The 14,797-nt window shown below is 45.8% G+C and overlaps 1 protein-coding gene and 1 long non-coding RNA gene across 3 annotated transcripts in view; both read left to right on the top strand.

The window, feature by feature from the left end:
• The window catches only part of RTN1 (reticulon 1), a 121,845-nt gene that overhangs the window by 12,604 nt on the left and 94,444 nt on the right, over positions 1-14,797 (top strand). The gene's annotated exons all lie outside the window — the stretch shown is intronic.
• Positions 2,036-9,174, top strand: LOC135328435 (uncharacterized). 2 transcript variants are annotated; one of them, XR_010389281.1, is made up of 3 exons: positions 2,036-2,243; positions 2,937-3,016; positions 9,026-9,174. It is a non-coding gene; the product is annotated as an uncharacterized LOC135328435 (long non-coding RNA). The 2 variants fall into 2 exon arrangements; XR_010389282.1 differs by lacking the exon at positions 9,026-9,174 and adding an exon at positions 3,170-3,571.

Raw genomic sequence — 14,797 nt, 5'->3', positions numbered from 1 at the left:
AAAGTACAGGATGGAAACCGCAGATGTGGTCCATCGGAGGACTGGGGATGTTGATGGTTATGAGCTGAATGTGAGACAGCATATGCTGCAAAGTTTGTGTTGTTTTGCTGCTGCTGAACAGCAGATGCTCTGCTGAGATATGGCACTGTGGGTTTTGCATTCAAGATATGGCAAATGGGCTCAGGAGCAGTGTTTTGTCCGGTGTGGAGTACGGTGCTTCAGGAGCAATATGCATTGGTGAAGAAAGTCCAGAGGAGAGCAACCAGGATGATCAGATGCCTGGGACACATGATGTAGGAGGGAAGATTGAAAGAACAGGTTGTTTAAGCTAAAGAAGAGATTCACCAGGGGACAGAACAAGAACAGTCTTAAATTATATGAAAGCCCACTGCAAAGAGCCTGAGTTAGTCTGATCTCCAAGCCTGTGGTGAGCAGGAATTGATGGGGCTTCAGTTGCAGCTAGGAAGGTTCAGATCAGTCATTTAGAAAAAGAAAATTTAGGAGAGCATAAAAGAAAAAGGATAGAGAAGCCCTGAAAAGGGTTGCTGGGGAGATGGCTGAGTCTCCATCACTGGAGGTCTTTACGGGCAGTGCAGGGGACACCTGCCAGATGCCATTGCAAGTATTACTCTGGTGTGGAGCCAGTGATGGAGCTAGGTGATGCCCTTCAGGCACTTCCAACCCTATTTTTCCAGGAGTCTATGAGCTGAGGTGAGTCACGGCAGCAGGAAATGGAGTGATTTCTCCTTTTCCCATCTTCATATGGTCCCTATATTGTTCAAGCTAGCAGCTTTTGCTCTGGAAGTGTGCACCAGCCATGGGTCTCAGAAAAGTGGGAATGGCTGATATTTTTGTGTTTCAGTGACTTTTCTTGATAATATTTTTTTTTTAATGGCTTTTTGCTTGTTTGGCAGGAAAACCCCTGCTTTCCTGGGGGTGGGTGAATTAACTGCTGCAGACAAAACTAAACATGGCATTCAAAGGGTTTAAGACAAAAGAACAAAGAAATCTTCAGCTTGAAATAGTAGTAACAAGGATTTTTAATAAATGCAAGCCTGGCAGGAAGGAATGACAGAAAATGAAGCGTGCAGGGGTACTTGGAGATTAACAGCATAGTGCCTATATCCAAGAAAGCAGAAAAGGGGAAATGATACAGGCAAATACAGGCTTATTAATTTGATCCCATTGGTATTGTTAAAAACATTAAGGTAAATGGAAAATGGGAGAAAATGCTGTGTTGATTTATAATGTGGGCTGTGACAGACAAATGTGATAGTTTACTTCAGTAAGACCCTGATTTTTTTCTGTCTGGCCTTCAGTCAAGTGTAAAAAATACAGTACTACATGGAAAATTGCTGGCTGGGCTGGAGACGATGGAGGGTGATATAGCTGCGGCACGCTGGGTGTTGCCGAAAGAGCAGACAGCTCATGCTGAAAGGAAAATGAGCAGGTAGCGCGAGGGCTGCTGGCAGGGTTCCTCAGTCAGTCTTGGGGCCTGTCTTCTTAAATGTCTTTGTTAAATGTTTGGCACCAAAAGTCAGGCTTTGGCCTCAGGACCACCAGTGCCATTCAGCGCTGGGGGCAGTCCTGTCCTGCTAGGCTCTGGAGACACTACGGATCTCAGATGAAAGGGGGAAAGGAATAGGAATGACATAAACCCCCCCCAAACCCAATCACCTCCCCCCTCCCCAATCCCTGAATTGAAATACTGAATATTTGACATTTGGTTTCAACATTTTCCAAAATAGAAATACATATGCTTTGAAATAGCTCCAATTTACCAAAAAAAAAAAAAAAAAAAAAAAAAAGGTCCAGTTTTACGGAAATGACTTTTTCCAGCCAACTCTTTCGATGAAAATTTTCCAGCTTCTTCTGAGGACGAGGAAATAACCAATGAAAGTAGTTTTGAGAAATGTGGCATCTCTTCCCAGTGGTGTTAATAAAATAGCATTTCCTCAGACCAGCTTGTTTACCAAATTTGGAAATGATTCTCTTTATATTTGGGCTTGGTGGAATGATCATGAATATTTGAAATGTGAGTTGTACTGCTCTAATTGCAGCCTCTTATGAGAGTCACATGATTATTTAACGAGGATCTTTGATTGGATGAATGAGCAAACACATCTTTTATAAATACTAGTTTGTGCCAGTTTCGGTGCTTATTTTGTCTTGATGCTGAGGCACACAAGTTGGCAAGCATATCTTCCAGGAAAACCATTTCTCAAGCGCTGATGAAAAGTGAGGTATGAGTTTGGCTGATATAGAATCATTTAAAGATGCGTAATATCCACAGAAAAATGTTCCTATCATCCCCTCTGTACCAAAATTTAGAAATTAATGCTAAGATTCACCTCTAAGATACATTCGGGTGGCAGCATTGTACACGTCCGTTTTATTAGCTAACTTTTAAGTTTTAAGTTTTTTAAGTCTCAAGTTTTATTAGCTGAAGTCAGAATCAGCTTCAGGAAAGGTTGATTGCTTTCTCATGTCTGTTATAAGTTTCAGATTTGTTTTTTTGTGCAATTCTTGTATGCTTAGGTTTCTCCCGGGCTTTGGAGTACTATAGTTGTCATCTCCAAACAAAAGCAGGTGTCCAGTTCTGATACAGCCGGTCCAATGCTGTGTCTTTTTCCATTTTCTGGATCTCTTCTTTAATAATGCAGTGATGGGGAATAACAAGGTCTGCAGAAGATTAGAGCATGGGGACACTGATAGTTTTACCATTCGTGGTACACTACATGTTGCAACACTTTTTCCACAAAACTTTATTTATGAAGTTTGGGAAAGAAAGACTCTGTCTTTCCTCAAGATTTCATTAAAGTTTTCAGCTACGGCAGAGTTCAGAAGAGGCTTTCTCTGAAGTACATTGTAATTGAATTTAAAACTCTGTTTTGTGAATATAAAGCAAGACGTGTGATCTTCCTTTTGCTTGGCAGCCCAGGCTGCTGCTGATGTGAGATAGTACAGAGTGAGCTTCCGGGATTGAAGAATGAGTGACGCTTTTCACATCATGAAGGTTAGTACAGCTGCAACGGTCCAGGTTATCTGATCTACTTGATCCCCGAGGTTACAGATATTTTTTCATCTGGTACAAAGGCTAGGGTTTATCTCCTTCATCTGTTTGGATAACAGCTCCATAGGTAAGCGCGCTTATTTTCTATCCCAGCAGATATTCCACCCAACATTGGTGATTGTCTTCCAGCTCAAGTGAATTGTTGCAAACTCATCTTGGTGACATGGATATTTCCAGAAGTCCTTTATCTCTGTGTTTCACTGACTGGCTTAAATTATTAACAAACTGTCCTTTCAAACTAAGCTGCCAAGCCAGCCACAGCTCCTCGAACCACAAACACAATAAAAGGCAAATTCTTCGCAAAAATACAATCCTTTTTGTTGAATGGATTCCACTTACTGACCAAAGGAATTATAGATCAAGGAAGAAGAAAGGTAAAGAAGTAACAGGCTTAGAAATCTGAAGCTGGGCATTGATACATAGGACGGTATCATGGCAGTCCTTTGAATGTGCAGAGAAGATACATTTGGGAATAAATAATGGAGAATGTTTAGAAAAACAGCTGGAAGGAGCAGTGCCAGATGGCTATTTCCATTTGGTAAGACTAGTATTTTTTTCATAAAATATGAAATATGATTTTCATGTTTGTCAATATTTACGGATCTCAGTCTGTATGCAAGTAGGAAAATAAGGTCTCAAATAGCACTCTGTGCATGCTTAAAATAAGCTCGATTTTCTGTGCTTTGCTGACTCAACCAAAGTGGCCTGATATTTTGAAGGGCTGGGAACGCCTAAATTCTTTTTCAGTTGCTGGAAGCTGAGAATGCTACACATCTCTTACAGATGGGGTTTCGTTTAGCGGGGCAAACTCTCCAGGCACCCATGATTAGAAAATTTTACTTTATGTTCCCACCGCAGCAAAATCTGGCTGAGCTGGTATCAGGGTGACATTGACTGCCATCAGCCTTCTTGGTTTCTGCTTGTTCCTGATGATGCAGTGAAAGCTTTGCTACTCAGTTTTGGATCCCTGTCTGATATTGCAGAGTAGGGGAAAGCTCAGAGGAAAATAAGGGGGCAAAGAAGAGAAAAAGGGTATAAAAGTTGGCCTGTATGAAATATTTTATTATTATATGTTTGCAGTTGCAAACATTTACTTTCCCCCATCAACCACTATGATAAGCCCAAGAGAAAATCCATTTTTTTAATAGCTCCCTACATTTTTGTTATAGGCCTTTGAGGTAACATTGTTTCCCACATTCATAAGGGAACACATCCATTTGGTATAACCTTGTAAAGCAGCAATTATCCATGAGTGTATTTTTTACCTAATGTTTGGATTTTCTTTCACAACTCAATGCTTTTAGACTTTTTAGGATGCTTGTAAGACATGTCATTGAATCTGCGTTGAGCAGGGGGTGTTTTTTGTCTCATTGCCTGCAAGACTGAGGAGCACATCCATCCAACTGGAAGTGTAAATGCTTGGATATGTGTGGGACTTACAGTCAAAAATATTATCCCCTGGGGCAAACCCATGATTTCTGAGGAATATGGAGAACTGCTTCTGCCATTTGTTACCTGTGGCCTCCCACGTCTCTCCAGTTCGTAATCGGCTCATGCTCCAGCCCATGCTCATGCTCCATGGTCCATGCAGCTCATGTTCTATGTTCCTCCTCCCAACTGGACCTCGCTTTAGCAAGATGTGTCTGGTGTGCTGTGTCCTGCTTGGGGCCCTGAAGCGGCGTAAGAGAGAGTGCCAAACTGGATAAACCAAGGTGGGAGGTGTGGGGGCCCCAGGGCATGAGGGGCTGCTGAGGGCACTGGGGTTTTTCGGCTGGGAGAGGAGAAGGACAAGGGGGCAGCTGCTGCCCAGCAGGTGCTGACGGAACAGGGGAACACTGGCCCCATTGGATGGGCACAGCTGGAGGACAGGAGGCACCAGTCACAAATTGCAACGATTATATCTATCTGAGTAAATAGAAGGAAAAAAAAATACAAGAGAGTGGTCCAGCACTACCCAGGGAGTCTGGGGAACTGCCGTCCTCAGGGATATGCAAAGCTTGCCTGGACATGGCTCTGAGCTAACTTTGGAGTAACCTGTTTTGAGCAGGAGTAGAGCTGGAGACCTCCAGAGGTGCCGTCCAGCCTGAATGATTCTGTGACTTCTAAAACTCTGCTATACTGTCTTTTCTCTGCTGTGCTTCTACCCACTCTTCTGGACTGCTTCTACCTGTTTTTCTGTTATAAATCTAAAGGTAATTATGCCAGTTTAAAAGCTGGCTGCTGGTCCTCCAGGCGTTTCTGCCCCAACCAAGGACTTGGTTGCTTCTCAAGCAAAGCTGAGTGTCTTGTTGCTCTGCTGAGTAGATCCCTTGTCTCTTTCTGGTTCATGGACTGAATTAATGAAAATACTATTATGTTGTTTCATTATTAATGAAAATAATGAAAATACTATTCTTGAATATCAACCTGAGACAAAGCATTTTCAGTTTCCTCAGGAAAACAAAGGAAAAAAAGTTCCTTTGTGTAAGTCCCAGGGGTTTATTATTCCCCCCTCCCAGTTCCACACACCATTTCCCTTTTACTTTAGTTTGGAAATCCTTTACTATTTTAATGAAAAGTCAGGTTTGGCAAACAACACTGTGTGAACACAAACAAAGTGCTGTGCCATTTGCCACAACCACAGAACAGCAAAGGCAGACCTGTTCAACAAAACCTTTCCTCTTAGCTAAAATAATTTGCCAACTATGGCAGAAGCTTCCAAACGTTTGGATAGATCAAGCCTGAGCTTTTTGACAAATGAGCAATGCAGCCCAAAATTTCACTCACCTCTCATTCTGGCAGTGAAGCCGGGAGGTCCCATATTCCTCCCTGTGCTCCCTGATCCCAGACTCTCAGGAAGCTGCTCACCAAACAGAGAGAGACCACAGCCCTCAAAGTGTCATCGGTCCAGCCCCACTGAACACGTGACAGCAAGGGCTCGATTTTGCCTTTGCCTGCCTAAAACCTTGGCATGCACCAGGGATTTGCCCTGGTTGTTGCCACCAGTGACCAGCTTCTGTAGTAGCTTCCATGTTAGAAGCTGCAGGTGTTAATGGGGCACAGCAGAGGTCTGCACTGGTGAAGCTCACGCTGGTTTCAAGGAGGACAAAGCTGGCACAAGGAGAGTTTTTTCTTGTCCTTTATGGGACTGAAAAGCTGGGTTACACCTAAGGAAAAAGGTGTCAGTGCGGTGATGAGAGGATGTTTTCCCCAGGGTTTGTGTGAGCACATTTAACTGGGTGACTGAAGTGGGGACAGCCACCCACTGCCCCACATGCCAACATATTTAGGAGAATCTGGACCTATTGGCATGTCTTTAAATAAAGATTTTTCCTGTCTCTCTCCCTCTTCTCCCCATCCTCCAAGATGACTAACGTGGCCACCTCTTGGGGCCGGCACTCTTTTGCTGGCAGCATTTTGCAGGAATAGGTGGTGATAATGGAATAAGCAAGAGGTAGTGACAAAAGAGCACTGATGTTTTATTATGTGCTGTGCCATCAGCTCACGGATTGAAAACTCAGTTAACTAACACCTGAGAAACCTTGATTTCTCCGGAGGAAAAGGTGTTTGGCCACATATGTCTGCATTCTCTGAGTGTTATTACAGTTGCACAGTGGCAGTACTCATTCACACCAGCTGGTTTTCACCAAGATGAAAGCAGGGAGAGCAAGTCCTCAGAGCTGTCATGTCTCCCCTGCTGTGAGCAGGTTGGTTCATTTTCCAGTTTAATTTCTAGGAGCAATATGCGCCTCACCTTCTGTTCTGTGCACTGTGGCATGGGATCATTCCGACATTTTAGCATGCCAGGAAAGAAAAATAAAAGCACCTTTATTTATCTGGGTTAGCAGCTGCTTGCATGAAGGGAGCTGAGTGGGGATGCTGGACCCCAAAGGTGCTGTGTGATATGGCGTGATGCAGACTGTGATCTACCAACCTTGCAGTCCTCCAGCCTTGACTAGCTCGGGATAAACTCCCTCTGGCAAATAATGTCATATGAGGAGCAGGCACAATGAGTGATGTGGGGTTGGTATTCCCGGGGAGCCTGGCCCCAGTAGAAATGCCACAGTGGGGATACGCATGGTGCAGGTGATGTGGAGAGAGAGCAGGTAGAGCGGTGAATAAGCAGCATGTCCAGATACAAAGAGAAAGGAGAAAATGGAAAAAGAGACATTACTGAAATACAGGGGCGTTCAGTGCCAGGCACCAGCAGACAGCACGCTATGGCTGAGCCATCCATCCGTCCAACTGTCTGTCCCTCCTGGATCGTGTCACACTGATATATGGGGTGAAGGACACAGAGCCTCGAGGTTTGATGATGGAGGAGGAGGAGTCATTAGGAGGTCCTGGCATGAAGGTCTGGGGGGAGGCTGTAGAGCAAGTGGAGGACAGGATGGTGGCACACCAGGGGTTTATAGGATGGGCGAGGAAGGTATGCCAGCAACCCAGAATGTGCTTTGCTGTTGGTTTAGAGAAGCTGAGAGATATGCAACCTCATAACATTTCATTCATGAATGCAGTTTTCCAGAAGTCAAGCTGTACTCGTGAGCCTTAATTTCCTAAGTAAACTAATATAGTCTGACACAAACATAACCTGCTGTGCCATTTATCTGCACAAAACAGAGTGTTTTCTAATGGCAGAAAGTCTGGGAGCTCTTTATTGGGCAGAATGGAAGAAAACATGTATTTGAATCCTGAGCAAAACATCAAGCCTATTGTTAAGCTCCCAAATATGTTTTGAAGGGAGGTTTAAATAAAGTGGAAAGATTTACCACAGATATTTACGGCCTCTTTATGCACAGGGCTGCATCTCCTGTTTTTTTCCTTTAAAAATCTCATCTGGAATTCTTTTAGGGGAAAAAAAATAGAAATTGATCTCTTCATAACATTTCTGCCACCCCTGCCTGCATAGTGCCTTGCCGTAAGTACTGAGGGTGATGAGCGGTGCGGGAGACCCAGACCCTCGTCCGCCGTAAGTCAGCAGAGCTCCATCTTTCCTTCAAGGTCAGGCAGACCATGGTCCATCCAGCGATGGGCTTTGCACCCAAAAGCCACCTAACGCCTTCTCTGACCCCAGCCTGTGCTTGGGAAGGGTAGATCTAATCCCTCATGTTTAGCACACTGTTGACTTTTCCCTGCTACATTCCTCTCTTGATTTCTCCAAGAAGATATTTGGCAGTTGCTTGGAATGCTTTTGGTCCCCCCTTTTGTGTTTTCTTTGGCCTGCAGGCATGGAAATCTGCATACACAATATGCTAAATACTTTTAATGTCAAACTGTTTCTGAGACACTCTGCCTCCTGACCTGTAGCAGCAGCAGATTAAGCTGGGGTTGACCTTTCTCTAATCGGCAAATTGAGAAATTTGTCCTGTATATCCCTTAGTTATGAAACAGTGATTATACTAGCCAGGATAAAATCTGAAGGCCATCAACTGCTCTGCCTCAGCTCATCACTAGCTGGGAGCAGGAATACATTTCTCCCAACTGTAAAATTAGCTGGGTGCATTGCGAGAGAATGTTCACCATCTCTTTTAAATGCTGTGCTTAAGGTCAGGATGTTCTTTATTTATGTTTTAGTAGGAAAATAAACCCTGGCACTGTGCTCTATTACTGTAGGAGTTAATACGTGGTTTTGTTTCCAGGCCATTTCCAAGGAGATGTGATGTTTGCAGGTCATCTTTAGCATCCGAGCTTGTCCTAGTTGCAAGCAACCTTGCAATTTGCTTCTGCTGGAGACTGTCACTTTGTCAGGCTTGTCTTTTCCCCTGCTTCTCTCCTGAGCATCAGCCAGAGATCCCTTAATGTGCTCCTGTCACTCCTGACTTAGGAAGTGAGGGGTCACAGGGTCCCCAGTTGGTTCCCACTGGTTTGCTGCACCCCAGTGTCAGACAGCCACCTGCCTTCAGACACAGCCCCTTTGACACCACAACGTGTCTGTGATGCCTCCCCATTTGCTCTTTTCCATCTGTCTCTCAGGGAGAAGCGCAAAGAACCTCATAATCTGCTGTACCAGGCAGGGCTGTGGAAAAGGGAGCTTCTCTTGGTGAGCAGATGGGCCAAGGAAACCATGGACAAGAAGACACTCTAGCCAAATCTGGACTAGCCGCCTGCCAGTGCTACAGCAAGTGGTGGGAACTGCTGAGGAGGATGTGGGTGCTGGGAATGGAGGGGTGACCACCATTCACAAGTCTGATTTTCAGCTGTTATAAACTGGTAACTCCCAGGCAGGACATCTGGGAACTTGGGGACATTGCTGTATACTTCATATTTAATGCTGTGTCTATTGAATGATTAAAAAAAAGCTAGACACGTCCCATACAGAGCTGTTTTCCTTATCAGCAGCGGCTTCAGCTGAAAGCACTTGCTGTTGAGCAGGACATCAGAATTTCTGTGCAACCATGAAGACGGTTCATATGGCCTCCTGGATCATCCATGCAGGCACCCGGGGCTCAAGGAATAGTGGATCTCTAAGATGAATGGGTAAAAATAAATGGGCCCTTGAGCCTGATGGCAAGTTTCAGAAATATTCCCACTGCTTTCTTAAGTCTATTTAAAAGAAGAATTGGCTGCTATTTTTGTATTTGGAAATCCAGGAAAAGTTTCCTCCTCCAGCAGATAGGGAGCTGTGTGAGCTGAGCACACGCTGGGATGCTGAAGATGGGGAAGACAGCCCATTTCAGCAGGCAGAGAGAGCTGCCCACCCAGGGAAGAACAAATGGGACAGTTTTCCTGTCCCTCTCCCCTGCCCCTGCTGTTGTATGAAGTTGAGGAGCACCCCAGCTTGCATATGGCAGTGTCTCCTAGTGTCCCACTCCTGGCAATTGCTGCTGTGTCTGCACATTCCTGCAAACACAGCAAGAGAAAGTCTCCCCTCTTCGTGATGGAGAAAGCTCCTGGATGTGTTTGAAAACACCCTGTGTTTGCCATAACTTTGTGCTGACGTTTTCCACAATGTTTTTTTTGTTTGTTTTTTTTTGTTGTTGTTTTTGCTCCCAGAAGTCCAAATCTCCAGGTATTTGTTGCTCAGAAGATGGAAAATTTTTGATCTAGTGCCACTGAAAGCATGAACAGACACAGTACAGGGCAGGGAAGAGGAAGAGCGGTTAGAAACCCCTGGTGGGAAGGGCGAAAGTCTTCCCAGAACAATTTCCATGTCATCACATTGCAACTTTTTCATATTTGGAAGAAAAAAAAAAGTTTTGGCCTCTGTGCAAAGGGATTCTGGTCCCCTTGCAGGGCCTGGTGCAGGCGCAGGCTCTGGCCATGTCCCTCAGCCCTCAGCGTTGGCTATCAGTACCTGTTCTCTGGGTGCTTTGCATCCAGGTTAATTGGAAGCTGTTCTTGAGGAAACTTTTGGGATTCCTTTACAAAGGGAAGATAGATCTACCATGTTTTGTTGCCTGTTGGGCTGGTTTCCTGCCACTCAGTGTAAAGGGGTGTATACAGGAAGGGTCTTAATACTTTTGCCACGCTTTTGCCCTTATTGCACGTTTCGACTGCAGTCACTACTGCGGTGCAAGTCTCGTCTTGTGCAGGGGGCTGCAAGACAGGGACTTGCTTTCCTGCCCAGCATTTCTCTCCTCCGACATCCACTTTGGTGCACTCTGTGTCTTTGCAGCCAAAGATCCGCAACTGCTGACTCTCCCTGCAGGCTGGGGGTTTGCAGAAATGCCCGAGATGTGGGACAGTACCTTCCTTTGGGGACTTTGTCCACCTTCCTGGGGGTGAACGCTCTCAGCCGCTCTCCTGGGGATGGAGGCGAGGGCTTGGGAGCTGCAATCCCCCCACACAGGTCTGGGAGGATGGGGAGTTTCCTAGGATGTCCAGAGCTGGAGGGTGGGCTGGAGTGCAAGGCATTTTTTGGGCTGTTTGTGCCGAACGGGGCACCTTCTGCTGTGGGGAGAGCACCCTCCGAGGGCAAAGGCGCGGGAAGCAATGTCTCCGTTTACCTGTGTGAGCGGATCAGCCTCGTCGGCTTCTCTGCCCAGGCAAGATGCAGGAACAACCTGTGCATTTGCAGCTTCTGCAATATTTATGCAGTGGATGTGGTGCACAGCAAGATTTTTACTCTTTGGAGGTAGATGAGTGCCCACCACCCCGGCAGCTCTCCAGGCCTGGTCCCTCCGGAGAGCTCTGTGGCTGCCTGAAGAGAGATTATGAAGCATCATTTCCCGAACCCTGTGCATATTAAGTAGGTTGCAGAGAGCTCACGCACAAATAAATGCTGGTTTGGGAAAACACACAGGTTAGCCATGCTGTGGCTTGATAAAACCTTGTGGGCAACGAAATGCAAGTGTCAGCGGGAACTGCACAGTCAGCCTGTTTAACCTCGAAGGAGACTGGGAGCCCCAGCGAGGGAGAGCAACAGCCCTTCCCTAAAAATACGGATCTGGAGCACACATTTGGGGCCATGGGATGGAGGGTGCCTTTGCAGCGGCAGTGCTGTGGGAGGTTCCTCTCTCCCGGAGAGGTCCCCTTTCCCCGGTGCAACGTGCCTCTCGCGCTTCGCCCTGCTGTGCTGCACTGAAACCTGGGTTACATGCTAATGGCCAGCTCCAGGCTGCTCCCTGCCTCTGCATCAGCAGGAAATTAATCTCTGCCCGGTGCCAAATGCTGATGTGTGGGAGAGCTCCGGCCTTTCCTGGCTGGGCAGAGACCGAGCTGCTAATTAGGAGCCCAGACTGAGCTGTCAGGGCTGCCCTGAACAGGGATTTAGAGACGTGCCTTGCAGTAATGCTGATCCCGTTAACACCAATGGGTGGAAGTGCCTAAACCTGAATACAGGAGACTGGTCTGCAGTTAATCTCGGGGCTGGGTGCTCTGTGTTGCCTCTCTGTCTCTCCCCAGATTTTCCTCTGTGCAGCTCTAGCATTTGCAGGCTGCACCAAGCATGTTTAAAGTCAGTTGTCTGCCCATGGAGAAGCTCTGAAAGTTATCTGGTGGCAAAGCGACCCACAGAGAGACCATGCTTCTCTATGCAGTGCCTACATCTCGTATGGGTGTGCAAGGAAGCATGCTGGATTTTCACTTCTGTTTATTGCCATTCACCTATGGAAGTGGGCAACTGTGTGCTAGGTAGGTTGTAAATTCGTTAGGTGCATATGCAGGTTCCCCGTTGCACACAGACAGTTATAAAGCAGCTAATGCTGCTGCGGTAGCAAATTGTTGGAGTGTTTTGAATTCAAACCTTCTTGGTAGTGACTTTCTCTGGCAGAGAGAAGAGCCCCTTGTCAGCAACACGTGGAGAAATGATGTTGGAGAGTTTCTCTCCAGTGAGCAGAGCCCTCCAAATCAGAACCCTTATGTAATTATGTGGTTTTGTTGACTCCAGATCCTGAGAAACTCTCTGTTGAATGGTGTGTTCCTTGCTAGTTCGTTCATCTGTGAATTTCCCTGGCAGGTAGCGTATAAATAGCTCTGAGGCACAAGCGATTCACGAGTTCTTTTCAGAATACAGAATTGAGTCGTTTTAAAGCCTCCTACTGCAGTTCTTTTAAAATGAGCTCATTATTTTAAGTGTAAGATTTATGCCTGAGAGAGAATGAGGAATTCCTGTCTTAAGTTTGTGCATCCAAAAAACCACCTTGTTTAAAAGGCAATAAAGAATAAAACTGTGTGTGTGAGCTGGCTAGAGAAGTGAATAGCTGACATCTGCACATCGCTGCCTTTGGTTGTGCTGTTCATCAGCAATAGCTCTTCAGCTTTCTAGAGCCAGGAATAGAAACCAGGGTTCCTTATTCCCAGCAGCTCTTTGTCATCTAGGGCAGAGCAATCCAGCTGGATCCCTCTGGCCATCCCTTCTGCCTGACCCCGAACACCATTCGGCTTTCCATAACTGCGGTAAAATTAGGGCAAGATCCCCAGGGACAGAGGCTGCCGGAGCAGGGCTAGCACACAGTGCAGAGCTCATCTGTATATTGAACAGAGCCTCCTTTTCCAGGTGGAAATTGAGTCTGAAGGGAATTGGGGGAGTGGATAAACACTTGCTGTCAGTGCACAGGGTGTCCAAAGCTTCCACAGAGGCGTAAAACCCAAGTAAATGGGAAAAACCAAAGAGATGGTTTCCCCAGTGTCACTGCCAGTGCAGTACAACTTTGGCTGCCCTAGTAATAGTAATAACAAGGCTATGATGCCGATTGAACACACTAGGGCAGAGGAGTAACGCGTTTAGTTCAAACAGTAGGAGACCCCTAAACAGAGCAAATTAGTGACCTGCAGTGGAGTCCACCCAGGACACTTCTTCCTTCGGGTAAAATACCTCTACATTGCCCATGCGTAGGTAGTTAAGGGCTTTGTGTCATGTGTCGTTTTTGGGCATGGAAGTATTCCAGCACAGTTTTCAGGGGGTGAGTCACGATTTATCTCCCATTAGGTCAGACCAACACCTTTTTTTTTTTTTTCCACTCTGAGATTGTATGCAATCACAGTCCAAAGTGAGTTGTAGGACCAGATTAAACCTGTGAAGAGAGGTTTAATAGGATACATGGGTGGCATATTCCTTTCTTTTGTCTTCAAAACATGGCTGACTGCCATGCCGAGAGCAGCCTTGTATCTCCTTTGCTGAATGTATTGTGCTCACATCTATTGGAATTAGTATTGTGTCCTCAGTACATCTTCCTGCAATGTGTTATCCAAATTCTGCCCTCAGCATATGGAGCAGGAATGGACTGTCACTCCTGTGGGGCAAAAGCGACACGGGCAAGCTCTGTATGCCGTAAACATCTGCAACTGCTCTCCAAGCTCAAGGTGAAAATTAAAAATAGCCTGACACTTTTGATGCATTTTTAGCGTGTAGTTCTGCTGACACAAGCCGTGTGAGTGAAGCCTGAATGAGTCACACGTCATCAGCCCTCTGCAGCTTCCCAGTGTACATTTTGGGGGTCCTTGAGGACTTGTCACTGCTCTTTCACTGCCACGTCTGCTGTGAGCCAGGGACGAAGCCAGGGACCCCAGGACAGCGAGATGCAAAGGCAATGTCTGAAAGGATTCAATTTACCTGTGACTCCTGGGCCAGCATTGAAGCCATAAGCAGGAGGGATCTTCTGCAGAATATCAGCCTTTCTGTGCTGTGTTAATAGGTGGACAATGAAATCCTAGATTTAGTAGTCTTAACAGCTGCTTACGTTATGATAAAGTAAATAGTATTCCTTTTTAACAACAAAGTGAATAGATTTGAATCCATCTATTACTGAAAAGGCAATAAGCAATATACTGTGGCAGGTCTCCTGCAGAGACATCTAACTCATGGATGCATTGCTCCTTGGTCTGGGAGGTTACACAACTCCAACATGCAGTTACTTTCCTGTGGAGTTAAGGTGGCTGGTATGGCTGAAGAAACATGGGGAATTGCCATGTGTCACCATGGGGCCTCAGAATACAGCAGAGATGAGGTGGAGGTGCAGAGACATGAGCCCTTGGCCTTCTCCACTCAGCCCAGCCATTGGAAACTAATATAAAGAGAGAAGAAAAGGGAGAGGAAGCTAAAGGTCAGCTGTGTTTTATGGATGGATGATCACTGGAGGAAGGAAATGCTCCTTAAATCAGAAGAAAACATTAAATCATCTCATTTGGTGTCCTGCAGAGTTCATGCTTAAAGATTTCATCTCACAGTGCGCCAGCAAGGTCAAACCCACTCTGCGAGTAATTACCTTGGAAGTGAGTGTTTCTGAGCATGTCCATATTTGAGGGGGATGGGAAGTAGAAGAAGCCTTTTCATTTCTTCTGAGCCTTTGATATATCTGAATTAAT

This window comes from Dromaius novaehollandiae, chromosome 5 (assembly GCF_036370855.1).
Source record: "Dromaius novaehollandiae isolate bDroNov1 chromosome 5, bDroNov1.hap1, whole genome shotgun sequence".
Classification (NCBI taxonomy): domain Eukaryota; kingdom Metazoa; phylum Chordata; class Aves; order Casuariiformes; family Dromaiidae; genus Dromaius; species Dromaius novaehollandiae.
Note: the sequence above shows the minus strand (reverse complement) of the source record. Positions and strands in the feature narration are given on the sequence as shown.